The sequence below is a fragment of the Lepidochelys olivacea genome (genome assembly GCF_965140295.1).
Source record: "Lepidochelys olivacea isolate rLepOli2 genome assembly, chromosome: 11".
Classification (NCBI taxonomy): Eukaryota; Metazoa; Chordata; order Testudines; family Cheloniidae; genus Lepidochelys; species Lepidochelys olivacea.
The window spans coordinates 66,292,396-66,306,883 of NC_140421.1; the positions used below are offsets into that span (position 1 = coordinate 66,292,396).

Genomic DNA, 14,488 nt, shown 5'->3' on the forward strand with positions numbered 1-14,488 from the left:
CTAAATGTAGATAGACACCTAAGGGATTTTCAGAAGCACCTAACCAAGTTAGACACCTGTCATAAATATAAAGGGAAGGGTAAACACCTTTAAATCCCTCCTGGCCAGAGGAAAAACACTTTCACTTGTAAAGGGTTAAGAAGCTAGGATAACCTCGCTGGCACCTGACCAAAATGACCAATGAGGAGACAAGATACTTTCAAAGCTGGAGGGGGGCGGGGAAACAAGGGTTCTCTCTGTGTGTTGTTTTTGCCAGGAACAGAACAGGAATGGAGTCTTAGAACTTAGTAAGTAATCTAGCTAGATATGCCTTAGATTCTGTTTTGTTTAAATGGCTGATAAAATAAGTTGTGCTGAATGGGATATATATTCCTGTTTTTGTGTCTTTTTGTAACTTAAGGTTTAACCTAGAGGGATTCTCTGTGTTTTGATTCTGATTACCCTGTAAAGTATTTACCATCCTGATTTTACAGAGGTGATTCTTTTACTTTTTCTTTAATTAAAATTCTTCTTTTAAGAACCTGATTGCTTTTTCATTGTTCTTAAGATCCAAAGGTTTGGGTCTGTGTTCACCTATGCAAATTGGTGAGGATTTTTATCAAGCCTTCCCCAGGAAACGGGGTGCAGGGTTTGGGAGCATTTTGGGAGGAAAGACGTTTCCAAGTGGGCTCTTTCCCTGTTATATATTTGTTAGACGCTTAGTGGTGGCAGTAATAAAGTCCAAGAGCAAAAGGTAAAATAGTTTGTACCTTGGGGAAGTTTTAACCTAAGCTGGTAAAAATAAGCTTAGGGGTTTTTTCATGCAGGTCCCCACATCTTACCCTAGAGTTCAGAGTGGGGAAGGAACCTTGACAACACCTAACTCCCACAAGGGGGATTTTCAGAATGATGCTGGAAAATCCCAGTAGGTGTCTAAATAACCTTTGATGATCTGGCCGCTAGATCCCACTCACTTTCAGTGAGACTTAGGATCCTGAATTACTGAGGTGGTTTTGAAAGTTTTACCCATCCTCCCCATTTTACAGATGGGCAACTGACATACAGAGAGACACAATAATTGATGAAGATCACACGGGGAGTCTACAGCAGAGTTGGCAATTTGGACGCAGATCACCAGAATCCCAATCTAACCGCAAGATATAACCTCTCTCTCAAAGAAAAAGCAGGGAAAGAATAGGACAAAACATTTGATCAGTCACAAAATATTGCAATCTCAATAATGCCATTGTTTATGTCAGAATTTGAGGAATGACAGGACTGTGGATGTGTTATAGTCCATCGGACACTAATTCACTGTTAGACAAAAACAACAGACCATTTGTAGTGACAAGAAGACTCATCTGGGGCTCTTAGTCCACCAGAAGAGGGACTGACCTAGCCAGACCAAATCTATGGTTCAGTAAAGGTTAGTGAAGAAAGACCTCCATTCAGTAAATGGCTACTTGCTCAGGTAGCTGGCAGCAATGTGGTTCTACTGTATCAGCCTCATCTAAGGGAGAATGCCAAGTGACTTTAATTAAGCATTCTGTTTTTCATTTAGAATTCTGATGTCCACATAGGGTGTTTTATATAAAGAAATCATCTGTCATGTTGCTCATTCGTAGCCTCTCTCCTCTTTTTTTTAAATGAATTTAATTATTGTCACCAGATATATTAAACTCAACTCTGATTTATGTACACAGCCTAAATTGAAAACTAATGCCAATGTTATATTAATGTTCAACACTGATCCCAATGTTAAGGCCATTTAGTAAGATGACGACATACCCAATGAAGAGAACAGTTGTGTAGGTACCGCTGGTGAGTAAAACTATGTCTGTGCCGGGGGGGGGGGGGTGTAACCAAATTGAGGACTAAGGGTGAGATCTGAAAGATACCTATGGGATTTAGGCACTCAAACCACATTGAGTTTCAACGGGAGTTGGGCACCTAAAGCCCAAATTCTAGCTAAAATGGTTTCTGGACCCAGCCACATAGGGCAGACAAGCCATGCTCGAAATGGTTTTAGCCTCAACCATGTAACTTGGCCACAAATTCAGCACAGACAGGGCCACTGTGTTCCAGTTCCCTCATGAAGGACGAGGAGAACAAAGATGTGAGCAGGAAGCATTCCCCTCTGCTCTGAGTAAAATCTACACACAGGCTATAAGGCAACACTGAACTTATTCTCCCTTTTCTGGTGTGTGGCTTTCTTGGTGAAATAATAATTTACAACTGAACATGTATATCAGCCTGGCTGCTCCTCGGGTTTCCCATGGCACCGCCTGGTTTCTGACCTTTGACCAGATGGTTTCTGTTCTTTGACTGGAGGGTCAGGCCCAATTCTTTTATAAACAGGTGGGAGTTAACAAGTTGCACCAGCCACCAAGAGTCTACAGAATGTATTTAAGCTGCTTTATGCATGGTTCTAATTCCTATCCTCGCCTCAGAAGAGCCCTGCACCCCAACAGAGGGCTGTAGATCCTGCCACCCTCTAACAAGAGGTTCAATCCCTCGTACCCATAAACCTGTTACAGAACCACAAACAGGGCTCCAATGTATTACTTATTAATTTCCCATAAAGGGCCTGATTATGACTCCCAAGAGCCTGAATCATGTTGGATAGGACAAGGAGATGCACCTCCTGCAGCATTCGTGCCCGGATGCAGGTAAGCTCCTGAACCCTGCTATGAATGCTGAGTGGGTTTTCACACATTGCAAAGAGGTAGCCAATGCTCCTTCAAATGTAGCCTTCCTCGTGCATGGGGTGGAGAGGCCTTCTGTGGAGCTCGTCAGACGGCACCTGCCCTCCTGAACCAAAGGAGCAGGAACAATCTTCCCATTCTAGAGCATTCTCACAAAAACAAGCTTAATTTAGTCCAGAGTGCTTAGATAAGCTCTACTTCTCTGAGCAGGTGAAGTGCGTGGCTCTTGGAGTGAATGTTTTTCGTGCGAATGCCCTACAAACTGGAAAAAAAAAAAAACCCCAAAAACTGAACAACAACAAAATTTGTTTCCTTGTCCTGGTGCTTCCAACTGTTTTTCAACTTAAAAGAAGGAATCCAATTATTCTTTAGAGTTATATTTTCCACCTAATTTTCCTAGCTCACTGCTATGGAAATAATTGTATGTACTTAAAAAGCTGTTTTTTTTCCTGGGCTGTGCATTTCTTTGAAAGCCAAAAATGAGTTCTGTGTGACAGCAGAGATACTACAGTGGATATTCTTTTTCCATTAATTTTATGATACCTGTAATAGCTAGAGCAAGAAACCATGCCTAGAGTGCATGTCTGATCTGCCTCGGGGAGAATCCAATTATAGACTGATATATTTTCAACACATTTTGTTCTCAAAACCTCCCAGTTAATATGTCCTTTTGGGCCGTGCTAAACTTTTAGCTTACAGCTGACTTGGCCATATGTAGACTACACAAAAACTTCAGGAGATAGATATACACACATACAAAACACATTTATTATAGATGGTGATGGTTGCCTGATACTTCCCAATATGAGAACCTGTTTTCAGTTGCTTTTAACTTTGCCAAACTAACCATTTGGGATGAAATTTTCCATGCCTCAGCTGAATTTTTTTCCAAGAATGAAATTAGGGGAAAAATCATTTCTTTTTGGCTGTTAAAGAAAAACCTGCAACCATTTTGTTGAGAAACTCTACTGTGATCATGGTTTGGATCAGGGAGTTGCTGGAGTGTCTGGGACATCCCTTTGGCCATCCCCATGGAAATTCTCCCAAATATGGCCAAGTTCTGAGCCTCCACATACATAAATAGATTAGTTAATTAAAAAATGCAGTTTGCACAGGCTCAGTAGAGACTTGTTAGAGTTTGGCAGCTGATTTGCATTGGCATGCTCAGATGAGGCTTTGGAGGATGAGCTAGACTTGCCCTGAAGTTGCTCTTTGCACTGCTGGGGACTGCCATGATGCCAGGCACAGGAACTGAAAGCAGAGAGATCCACTGTCTCCTGTACTCTCAATGTTCCCTGTGCTCACACCCAACCAACATGGAGGAGGAGGAGAAAGCACCTGATTTGAATGAGGGGTAAGAAATGGTGGGGAGATGGGGTGGCAAGAGCCACATGGTGGGGAGTGGCAGAGAGGGAGGGGATAGGGTGTAGGGGTATTGATAGGAGCAGAGGGGTGCAGGAGACAAAAAAGAAATGTGATTAGGAGATAAGGGCGGGTCAGAGATAAGATGAGGTCACAGGAGCAAAATGCTCTATTAAATACTAGAGAACACATAAGAACATGAGGACGGCCATACTGGGTCAGACCAATGGTCCATCTAGCCCAGTATCCTGTCTTCTAACAGAGACCAATGCCAGCTGCCCTCCGAAACCTGAAATCAAAACCAGGAGTTCTGAGTCTCTACATTCCTCTGCTGTCAGCAAATAGCTGTGAAACCCGCTGGCCAGAGATGCCTATGATTCCGCCCTAGTGGCTGGTCCACAGTGGATAACAACCTACTACTGTTACCAGCTACTCCATTAGCCTAAGTGGTAAAGGTCTGTGTGGTGGATCTAAAGGTCCAAATTCTACTAATGACCAAAGTTGATGAAATTAGTGGGCTTTTCTGACAACTCTGCCTTTAATCTCTGTGTTCTCCACCAAATAAATGCTGTGAAGATACATTCATCAGTGTTTGTGAAACACTCTGATATTATGGTGACAGCACCACGGAAATGCCCAGAAGGAAAATCATAATTTTTGTATGCAGTGCAGGGTTTGAATATGTGCAGTAAATAGGGCCTGGGGCCACATATGGACTGTGGAGGATAAAAAAAAATATCGAATAACTATCCATTCAGTAAATTAGGCTGGGGACCTGTGGAGAAAATCGTATGAGTTCATGTAAATTAAAGACTGTATCATTAGGCACCTGCACAGGGGTAACCGTAACTCTATCATTTCCTAACTTTTAAGTACTTGACTTTGCAACCTTAACATTCTTCTAATGTGGATTTTTAGAGGTGGTACATAGAAATATACAACTATATGCACACAGCCACATATATATGTGGGTGTGTGTATATGTATGTATATATTACAGCTATAAATATCACCTGAGTGATATTCCAATTCTTTGTACATGTGTGGACAGACAGATAAGTGTATCTCTGGATAAACCGATAGATAAGTATCTGTCTATACACACACAAATGCTATCAAGATAAATTGTGTACACAATTATACGGAGCTTTGGTGTCATCAGATTAACTCCTTCTGACTATGACAGGTTTCAGAGTAGCAGCCGTGTTAGTCTGTATTCGCAAAAAGAAAAGGAGTACTTGTGTCACCTTAGAGACTAACAAATTTATTTGAGCATAAGCTTTCATGAGCTACATCCGATGAAGTGAGCTGTAGCTCACGAAAGCTTATGCTCAGATAAATTTGTTAGTCTCTAAGGTGCCACAAGTACTCCTTTCCTTCTGCCTATGGCGACCCATATTAGCATGCTGCTAATATTAGTTACCTCAAGCATATTGTGATGATGCCAACGTTCTGTATGAAAGCGGCCTTGAAGACACACACTAGCCTCATAACAGCAATTTTAAAAAAAATCTCAGGTTGATCAATAAAAATCAAACTATCCAAACTTGCTCATGAGAGGAAAAGCTAGAAGCAAGTATCTGTCATGTACGCGGTAGAACACTGTAAAGAATACCAAGAGGCAAACACTGGAAGAATACAATTCAATTCGCTCGATTCCATCAGTATAATATTCAGAACTGGTGCCATGTGTAAATATCCCAGAGCTTTTAAAAACATTGAACGAGAGAACTATACATTGTATGTCGTCCTCAGAAAACAAGACGACAACCATTTTGCATTTCTATGATACTTTCCCTGGAGAGAGCTCGTAGCACATTATAAACAATCAGGACCTCATAATAGCTTGTCATGGAGTATGACAGCTCTTTAAGCGAGGTGGGTTTAGCCCCGACTCTGCCTAATTAGCTCTCTCCCAGGTGATGGGTTTGAGGCCAGGGATTTAGGTGGTAGCCTGAAGCTCATATAGTCCTCAGATCAAAGGCCAGCAAACAGCTCAGTTAGGGAGAGACTTGCAGGGAGAAGGAGGCTTCCCACAGGAGATCCAGGGTCTTAGGGAAGATGCTGAAGGGACAGTCTCTGCGCCAGCTATTTGGAAGGCCTTGCTGGCAAATAACTGCTTTGTTAGCAGAGAGCAAACCGCAATGTGGGAGAGGCAAATAAAAGTACCTGGTGTTATTGGACTGTTCTTGTTTTGAAAAACAAACCCATCCCTGAAGAAAGGAACTGGAATTCTGCTGCTATTGGGAGCTTTATATTTGATGCACTGGCCAGTGAGTAGGCCCCACTGTCTTACTGACCTCTGTCTGGTAACAGTTCAGTATTACTCCTATTTTACATGTTGGTTATCTGAGCAAAGACACCCCTCCCCCTTTTGGCCAGGTCCCCAGCTGGTGTAAATTTTAACTCCTCTGATTTCAGATGAGCTACAGCATTTCACCTATTTTGAGGATCTGGCCCAGAAAGAGGTTAAGTGATTTGCCCAAGGTCATCCAGGAAGTCTGTGGCAGAATGGGGAATGGAGCCTAGATCTTCAGAACCCCAGCACCATGTTTTAATGACAGGCCTGTTCCACAGAAGAAGGTACAGTAATTTTGGTGGGTGAGGTTGGGAATCCTATACAGCAGTCTGTGATATTTCATTCCCTTTGGGAGGAAAAAACAAAACAAAATATTTTTATTTTGTTCTAGACGCTCATTGCCAGTTCTCCTCTGCTTGTTTACGTATCACTTCCTTAGCACGGCTCCTTAATGCAAAATACGTTTAGAGGATTTTCAACTGAACGACAGCATGAGCAAACCTCCAGCTGTGCTAACCTTTAACAGCATTTCTGACAACCTGGCCAATGACCGCACAAAACAGCGGGCCCAGCTTATTTCTCACTGGAACGGCCAGAGTCAATATTTTGGCACAGAGAATACTGGCACCTTCATTTTGCATATATGAAAATATGCTTTTGACCTGTGCCTGTGGCGATTTCAGATCAGCGTAGCGACCACAGGTAGAACTGCATCCACCACAAATGTGAGTCAGGTGTTCCAGCTGGGAGTTCACAAATTGCCATTGATTGCACTACACAACAGCAGGACTAGTTAAATTAGACCTTCTCCTAAAAGTGTCATGCTACCGTGGCTTACATGCATCAGCTTTCCATATTATTGAGCCCAACTTTCAGACAATTATGTGAAAGACTAACTAGAATCAAACTTTAACAACAGTGAGACTCATGCTAACACGCGACCAAGTCCGTCAGCCCAGACACAGTGTAGAGGCTCACAGTTTCATATCCAGAGGTCATAGGTTCGATTCCCACAGACCACCCAACCAAGGATGGTGTTACAAATCATGGCCCCTATGGGGAGCTGAACTGTCAGGGATCTCTGAAGCTTAGGACAATAATCCAGATTTAATACACTGAAGTTAAGCAGTTTTACGTTCAATTTCAGCCCCCGCAATGATGCAGCAAGATGGAAATTTGACCTACTGTTATGCTCTGACCAGATCTCTGCGAGTTTCTGGGTTTCACTTTGATACAGCAAAATCTTGTGAAGGAAGTGAAACATTTTACAATTTTTTTTCCCCATGTAAAATTGTATGCATGACTGTTCTGAAAATTTCACAAACTTACTGGCAAAGGGTTTTCTTTCAGCTTGTGAAATAAACCATTATTTTCAGAAAAAAATTGAGAGAGAATTGCTTTTGGTTTTGACTGGTGAGAATTGCCTATGACTAATAGTAAAAACTTTCAAAACTACATTGTCCAAAACCATTAATCTTTGTCATCATTACAACAACAGGACAAAAAACAATCATAAGTGACCAGTTAATAAATATTTTCATAGTTTTAGTTGTAAACCACTTTCAGCAGCAGAGAGTTACTGCTTTGTTTGGTTGGTTCTTTAACGTAAGAAGAGAGATAGCAGTGTCTCAATGAAAAACATTCGTCTAGTTCTCAGTCCTTTTGAAGAGTCTTGGGATGTTACTTTGAAAAAGTCACATTCAGGTAATTTTCTCACACCACAGGAAAGCTTGACTTTATGACCGGATACTTAAAAGCTCTGTTTTTTCAATTCCACAATTAAGGTTATCGATTACATTACCAATATTAAAACTAAAAGAATGGTTGGGGGGTGGGGAATTGAATATACTTATTGCCTTAGCACAGTTGCTTCATGTCTTGCACCTGAGAAATCAAAACAGATTTCACAGTTTCACTTTTGTTTCTAGACAATTTCATTTTCAGGTTCTCATGCACTGTCACAAGAGCAGTGGTTCTCAAACTAGGGCCGCCGCTTGTTCAGGGAAAGCCCCTGGCGGGCCGGGCCGGTTTGTTTACCTGCTGCGTTCGCAGGTTCGGCCAATCGCGGCTCCCCCTGGCCACGGTTCGCCGCTCCAGGCCAATGGGGGCTGTGGGAAGCGGCACGGGCCGAGGGATGTGCTGACCACCGCTTCCCGCAGCCCCCATTGGCCTAGAGCAGCGAACCACGGCCAGTGGGAGCCGTGATCGGCTGAACCTGCGGACGCGGCAGGTAAACAAACCGGCCCGGCCCGCCAGGGGCTTTCCCTGAACAAGCGGCGGCCCTAGTTTGAGAACCACTGCCCAAGAGTGTCATTTTTGAGTTGCAAACATTGCAGGGGAAGGTTTAAGTGTAAACAAATAATGGTTTTCAATGGAATTTTTTTTAAAAAAATCATGGAAATATTTTTTATGAAATATAAAAGTTCTAAAGTTTAAGCTATCTTTTTTTTTAACCAGTTCTAATATCGGTTTTATTTCACCATGAAGACAAGAAGCCAGAACCTCCCACCCACCCACTCAGTCTTTTCACATCAGCCTCACTCCTCCTACCATCTCTACTCCTCTCTTTCCTGTTTTCCGACCAGCTCTATCACTTGCACCATTCTTATAGCACCTATTTTGTCCCCAAATGTCTCCATCCAAGCCCTGACCTAGTCCAATCCCGCTTCACTTACAAAACAATGGCTTGAGGTGGAATAGCTACAGAATACAAATTTGCTAAGGGTTAAATTCTGCCTCTGGCTACATGTGTGGAACTCCTATTAAACTCAAATGGAGGGTAAAATTTGACCATGAGAAGTGTCAGCAATACCAGGGTATATTTTTAAGGTATTCCGGCTAAAGGTTGTCCTACACTTGTGTTGATATCACTCAATATCAAAGCATGGTATGCTTCTTTAACTGGTGCTGATTTAAAACAGATCTCATTTGCTGATGACTCAGGTTTCAGATAGATAAACAGGTGTTTCACTATAGCTCAGATGTTTCATGGCAGTGCATCGCTATTGTTCCATATCACAGTATGTAACTTTGCAAACTGATTAATGAACACCCTGGAAGAGGCTATTGACCACTAATACCACGCTTTTCAGAAGCAATTTGGTATCACATCTCCGTGATTTAAGTAATTACCTCTTTTTTCTTAAACATTTTGATCACGCTTACAATGCTCAGAGCTGAGATAACACTTGGGCCCTGGTCTGTTTGGCCATTAGTTAATTCTGATTTGTGCAATAAAAGTGTGTCTATCCAATTAAAACTTGGGTTTCTGCATTAAAGCAGAATGCTTTAGGATCCAATTTCAATCACCTTATAAGTAACTCAGAGATAAGAACCCCTAATTTCCCCCCATTGCTATATATAGCTTGCTTGTTATATCAAGTGTACTCCAATTTATTTAAAATACCAGTCTTTGGTGGCAAGCATTGTGAGTGATAGAAGTCCATGTAAGTTATTCTAGAATGCAGGTTTCTATTCCTGTTTGACCAGAAAAAGCAGTTTTGTTTCAAAGTGAGCTTTACATATCTGTCATTTTGTGCGTAAAGTGCATGTCCAAGCAATTTTAGAACCTAGAACTCTTACAAACCTTCACTTTTCAAACTTTTAGGTTTATATTAGGTAAAACAAAATCAGTATCAACAGTTCAATTTGTAAAATAGAAATTCTCCTGCAAATAATAACTGATTCCGGACTAATAGCAGCCTAGCTCCTTTCCCTGTAATTATTTCTGATTAGAACTATTACCATTTCATACACATTTATATTACCATGAACATTAGAGAACTTAGTTATCTCACAAAAAAGTTTTAGGAAGTTAGTTACCAAACCTCCTCACTGCTAGTAACTTGCCAATATAATTTAGTGATCTAGATTCACAGACAGCTCTGCATGTTCAATCCAGAGAAAAAGACAGTTTCATGGTAAAAGAAATTTGGTCTGAGACTTTTGAGATCTGGGTTCAGTTTCGGTTTTCTCTCTGTAAAATAGGGCTGAAGATGATACCACTTCCTTCCTCCCAAAAGTCAACTGCCTTGCCTATTTAGGTTGTAAATTCTTCAGGGGAGGGGCCCATATGTATAGTGCAAGTGGAGTTCTGATCTTAGCTGGGGCCTCTAGATGCTACCTAATACAAACAATAATCTAAGTAAATGCACCAAACAGCAACCCTGCAGGAAAATAGGTTCTTTTTTTACAGCTTGACCCTGTTCCCACTACAGTCAATGGTACAACTTCTATTTACTTCAGTGGTGCTGGCTTAGGCCTTAAGAAAACAATTGTTGTCAGACAGATTATGATCTCAGCTCCATTGCAGTATATCCTACTGACTCCAGTTATGTCTATGAAGATATAAGTAGAACATTACAAAAGTTATCAGAACCTCCTGCCTGTAATGGACTTACCAGTCCTATGTCTTACAATACAACAGTTTGACAGTCAACAGTCCACGTCTTTTGCTTATCAGTGTTAGACAATACAGTGAATATGTATATAAGCAGATGTTAATTCTTTTATTTGTATAGGTCAATCAATGTTATCTTTGATGGATCAGAGCTGCCAGGAATCAGCAACTAGACGAAGAAATATTGTCATCTGTCATTGAACATTGGGCAGATAAATCAGATCCACCTGCTCTGAAGAAGTATACCAAACTGTCAGTTTTGGGAAGAATTTAAAGGCAAAATAGATGATGAAACTGGCATTTCACCAAGTTCACATAGAGCTTATATTCCTTCCTATTCTTAAATTTCTATAAATAACATAGTGTGGCTCTCATATTCATACTTCTTACAAGCTTTGATTTTTTTTCACCGCAACAAAAATCTCTTTGTCCTTCCTTAATCTAACGTTGACCACCTTTTAAAAGTGGGGCACTTTTACAGTACAACACCAAGAATGACAAATATAGCATTGGTCCTTCAGCTCCCTTTGTCCTCGAGTATTTTCTGCATTGTTGCTGATTTGTGAGTCACTGAGTTGAGGAATATTCTAGCGCTAGTATTCAGCCATATCAATCTGTTATCATGAAAAACCCGTAATGTAATAACTCATCACCAAAGGGGCAGTTCAGTCACACAGAATCATGCTTCAAAAATTGCTTAGCTGGCACATACATACATTTTCACAGCCTGCTTGGTTGGCTTAAATATCAAGACATTTCTTCTTCAAGCTTTCATCAAATCCTGATTGGCTGACGGTTAACCTTGAACCAACAGTGGCTTGTTTGGAAGTTATTATGTTTAAGTCGATGAAAATAATACCTTGTATTATTAACAGAGAGCCCATAAAACCTTCATTTACTGTCAATGCAGCAGCAATCTGACATATACATTACCCTTTAGAAATTGAAACATCACTGTGTCTACTTTGTATTGTTAATGTGAGCTGTAGGCATGCAGAGAAAATTCCTAAATAATAGGAAGTTCTTAAATATAGGCTTTCAGTTTCTTATTGTGATGTGTTGGCATTAATTGTCCAGTTCTTGGTGCCAAAGTTGACTTTAAAGTTGGCTGTTCTTTGTCAATTTCCGCTCACAATGAGTAATTATGTCTCCTGTTTTACTATTTTTTGGCATAATTCACTTCTGTAATTTTAGTTGCATTTTAACATGTCCGGAAAAATATACACAAATTCCCAACACTCCCTATCATGCATTACTTGCTGGACTAAGGGCCATGTAACGGTGTAACTGCCTTGTTCTGCATTTGTGGATGTACAAGCCTATCAGTTGACACCTGGTTGATCTAACAGTAAGATTGTCCCCAGCACTTCTTTCTTCACAGGAAGGTCGAGTAGAGACCTTAAGTGTGATTAGGTCATCCAACTCAAAATTCAGATGCAGATGGAAGCCACTGAAATCCTAGGAAAATCTGAGTCTGGATCAGAACTTTCTGAATCCAGACCATCTCTGATATATAGCAACCATCTTCAGCAAAATGCTGGGAACTAGAAGGGTCAAGGTCCTTTTGTACAGTGCCTAGCACAATGGGGTCCTGATCCATGATTACGGCTCCTAGGTGTGTGGTAATATAAATAATAAAATAAATAATAACAATTAATAATAATATTTTTAAATGTTCAGCTCCAGGAGGGGAGCAACTGGGAAAATAAAAGTTTCAACAGCTTCAGTTTATGTCTCCCGAATTTGAGTAGGATGTGTCTGTTCATGTTATGTTACCTTTACTTTTCTTTTCCACCTTACCATTCTTGGTCTTTTTGGGGCAGAGACTGTCTCTTACTGTGTGTTTAGACAGCAGCTAGCACAATGGGGCCTTGATCCTGGTCAGGGCCTCTGGGTACTACTGCAACACAAATAAATAAATAATGCTGACTGCCTTTACAATCTTCCAGGAGAGCAGGAAAGGAACATTAGACTGAATACCTAAAACACAACCATGTGTGCGGCTCTCCCTTAAAAACCAGTGGCAGCCTTGTCAGACTTCTGGGGTGAAATCCTGGCCCCACTGAAGTCAATAGCAAAACTCCCACTGATTTCATGGGGCCAGGACTTCCCCTCTGGTATTATTTTAACTTTCATCATCTGTAGGAAGCAAGGTCTCTTTCGCTGTGTTTTCCCATTAGACCATTATGCCAAAGGATTGTAACCAACCAGCCTCGCCTGCTCTGTCTGTGCTTATACGTTATCCTCTGACAGTAAAAAGGCAGGCTATTTCCTCAAGAACCTTACAAAAATAATTCTATGGAAGAAAAGATTACTGGGGTAAGTAAATATTTAAAGAGGAAATTACCGGTGAAGGCAGAAATAAAAGGGAACATGGCCTTGAAACAGTTCTCGTTAAATGTCTAAAAGCAGTTAACCTTCAGCAGGGCTCAGACTTCCAGCTTCTGTGGCGGCTGTCACTCTAGGGGGCTTGTGCATGGCGTGTGTATAGCTTTCAAGGACAGCTTGATTTCTGGCACCTCTGGATAAGTTGGAAATTGTAATTGCAGTCACAGCGAGTTTCTGTGCCTGGAAGTGACAGGCAAACAGGTTCCTCTTCAAAGTGGTTACACTTAAAGTATGTGTAAAGTGGGAGGGCAAGAGGGACGGCACAAAAGGGGATCTGCAATCAAGAGCTTGGGTTTTTTCTTCCTTCTAATAACTTAGCATCACAGGGTGAACACAACAGTGTTTGGAGGTTGTCGGAAGCATAGTCGTGCTGGGCAGACTGCTGTGGTGTTGCTTCTCATTAGTAGGCACTCTTTTGGGGACCACTAAAGCCAATTTAAAAGAAAGATGCATGTATAGAAGGTGGAAGAGAAAGACAAAGGAAAATGGCAAACCATTATGGAAACTCCTAATCTATTCATTAAGCTGCCCTTTAAAATGGGACTCAGTATTCAATGCTGCTGCATTTCGTGTGCAAGAAAAGCGTTAGCTGTACGTGAGGCAGGCAGCAAACTGCACTACAAAGTGGGACATCCAATTACAGTAATGTCACAATGCTTTTCCAGATGGGCAGGGACTGGCAGAGTGGCTGAGGTGATGCTTTCAACATTTACCAAGAAGACGAGCTAGTTTCCTGAGGCAAATTTAGAAATGTGCTGCGATCTTTGCCCAGGATCCAGGAATGGTGTTGGGAACAAATCATGATTCAGAAGGATGCAACAGAGACACCATTTCTTTCCACTACCAGCTATGTAGTAATACAGGCTATGATCCTTCAAGGATGTTGATATGAGAGGACCAGGGGCCTCATCAGTGAGGGTCCCTGTGAGCACATGGGGCTGCCCATATGGAGCTCCTTAAAGGTTTAGGACGATAGAATGGTTGGCAAGGGACAGTGCTGAGAATCCAAACTCTTAAACCTGCTTCACAATCCAGCGCAAATACCGAAAAAAGCAGAAAGGCTCTATCTGCATCTCCAAAGTGCTTGTCACACTGTTATCTAGCCACTCTGGAAGGAGCACAGAAAATGGTGTGATTTGTCCAGAAAGGCCACGCAATCCTCTTGCATGGAATAATAGTTGAAGTCTGAGAGCTTCTCTCACTGTAGGCTTTTGAATGCCACTTTATTTCACCATCTCTATTTCGGCAGGTGATTATTCACTTCAGACTTGTGAAGCGAATACCCGTTCAGCAATGAACAGTGCACATTCACAGCATGCCTTACAAAACAGAGCAGTTTGCCTTTGCCATAAAAGG

The 14,488-nt window shown here is 41.5% G+C and overlaps 1 protein-coding gene and 1 long non-coding RNA gene across 3 annotated transcripts in view; one reads left to right on the forward strand and one right to left on the reverse strand.

The window, feature by feature from the left end:
- ERBB4 (erb-b2 receptor tyrosine kinase 4) overlaps positions 1-14,488 on the reverse strand; it is a 976,023-nt gene that overhangs the window by 136,312 nt on the left and 825,223 nt on the right. The gene's annotated exons all lie outside the window — the stretch shown is intronic.
- On the forward strand, positions 243-11,729 carry LOC311528148. Of its 2 annotated transcripts, none has more exons than XR_014713524.1 (4): positions 243-287; positions 2,564-2,648; positions 6,468-6,629; positions 10,866-11,729. It is a non-coding gene; the product is annotated as an uncharacterized lncRNA (long non-coding RNA). The 2 variants fall into 2 exon arrangements; XR_014713525.1 differs by lacking the exon at positions 10,866-11,729 and adding an exon at positions 7,493-7,623.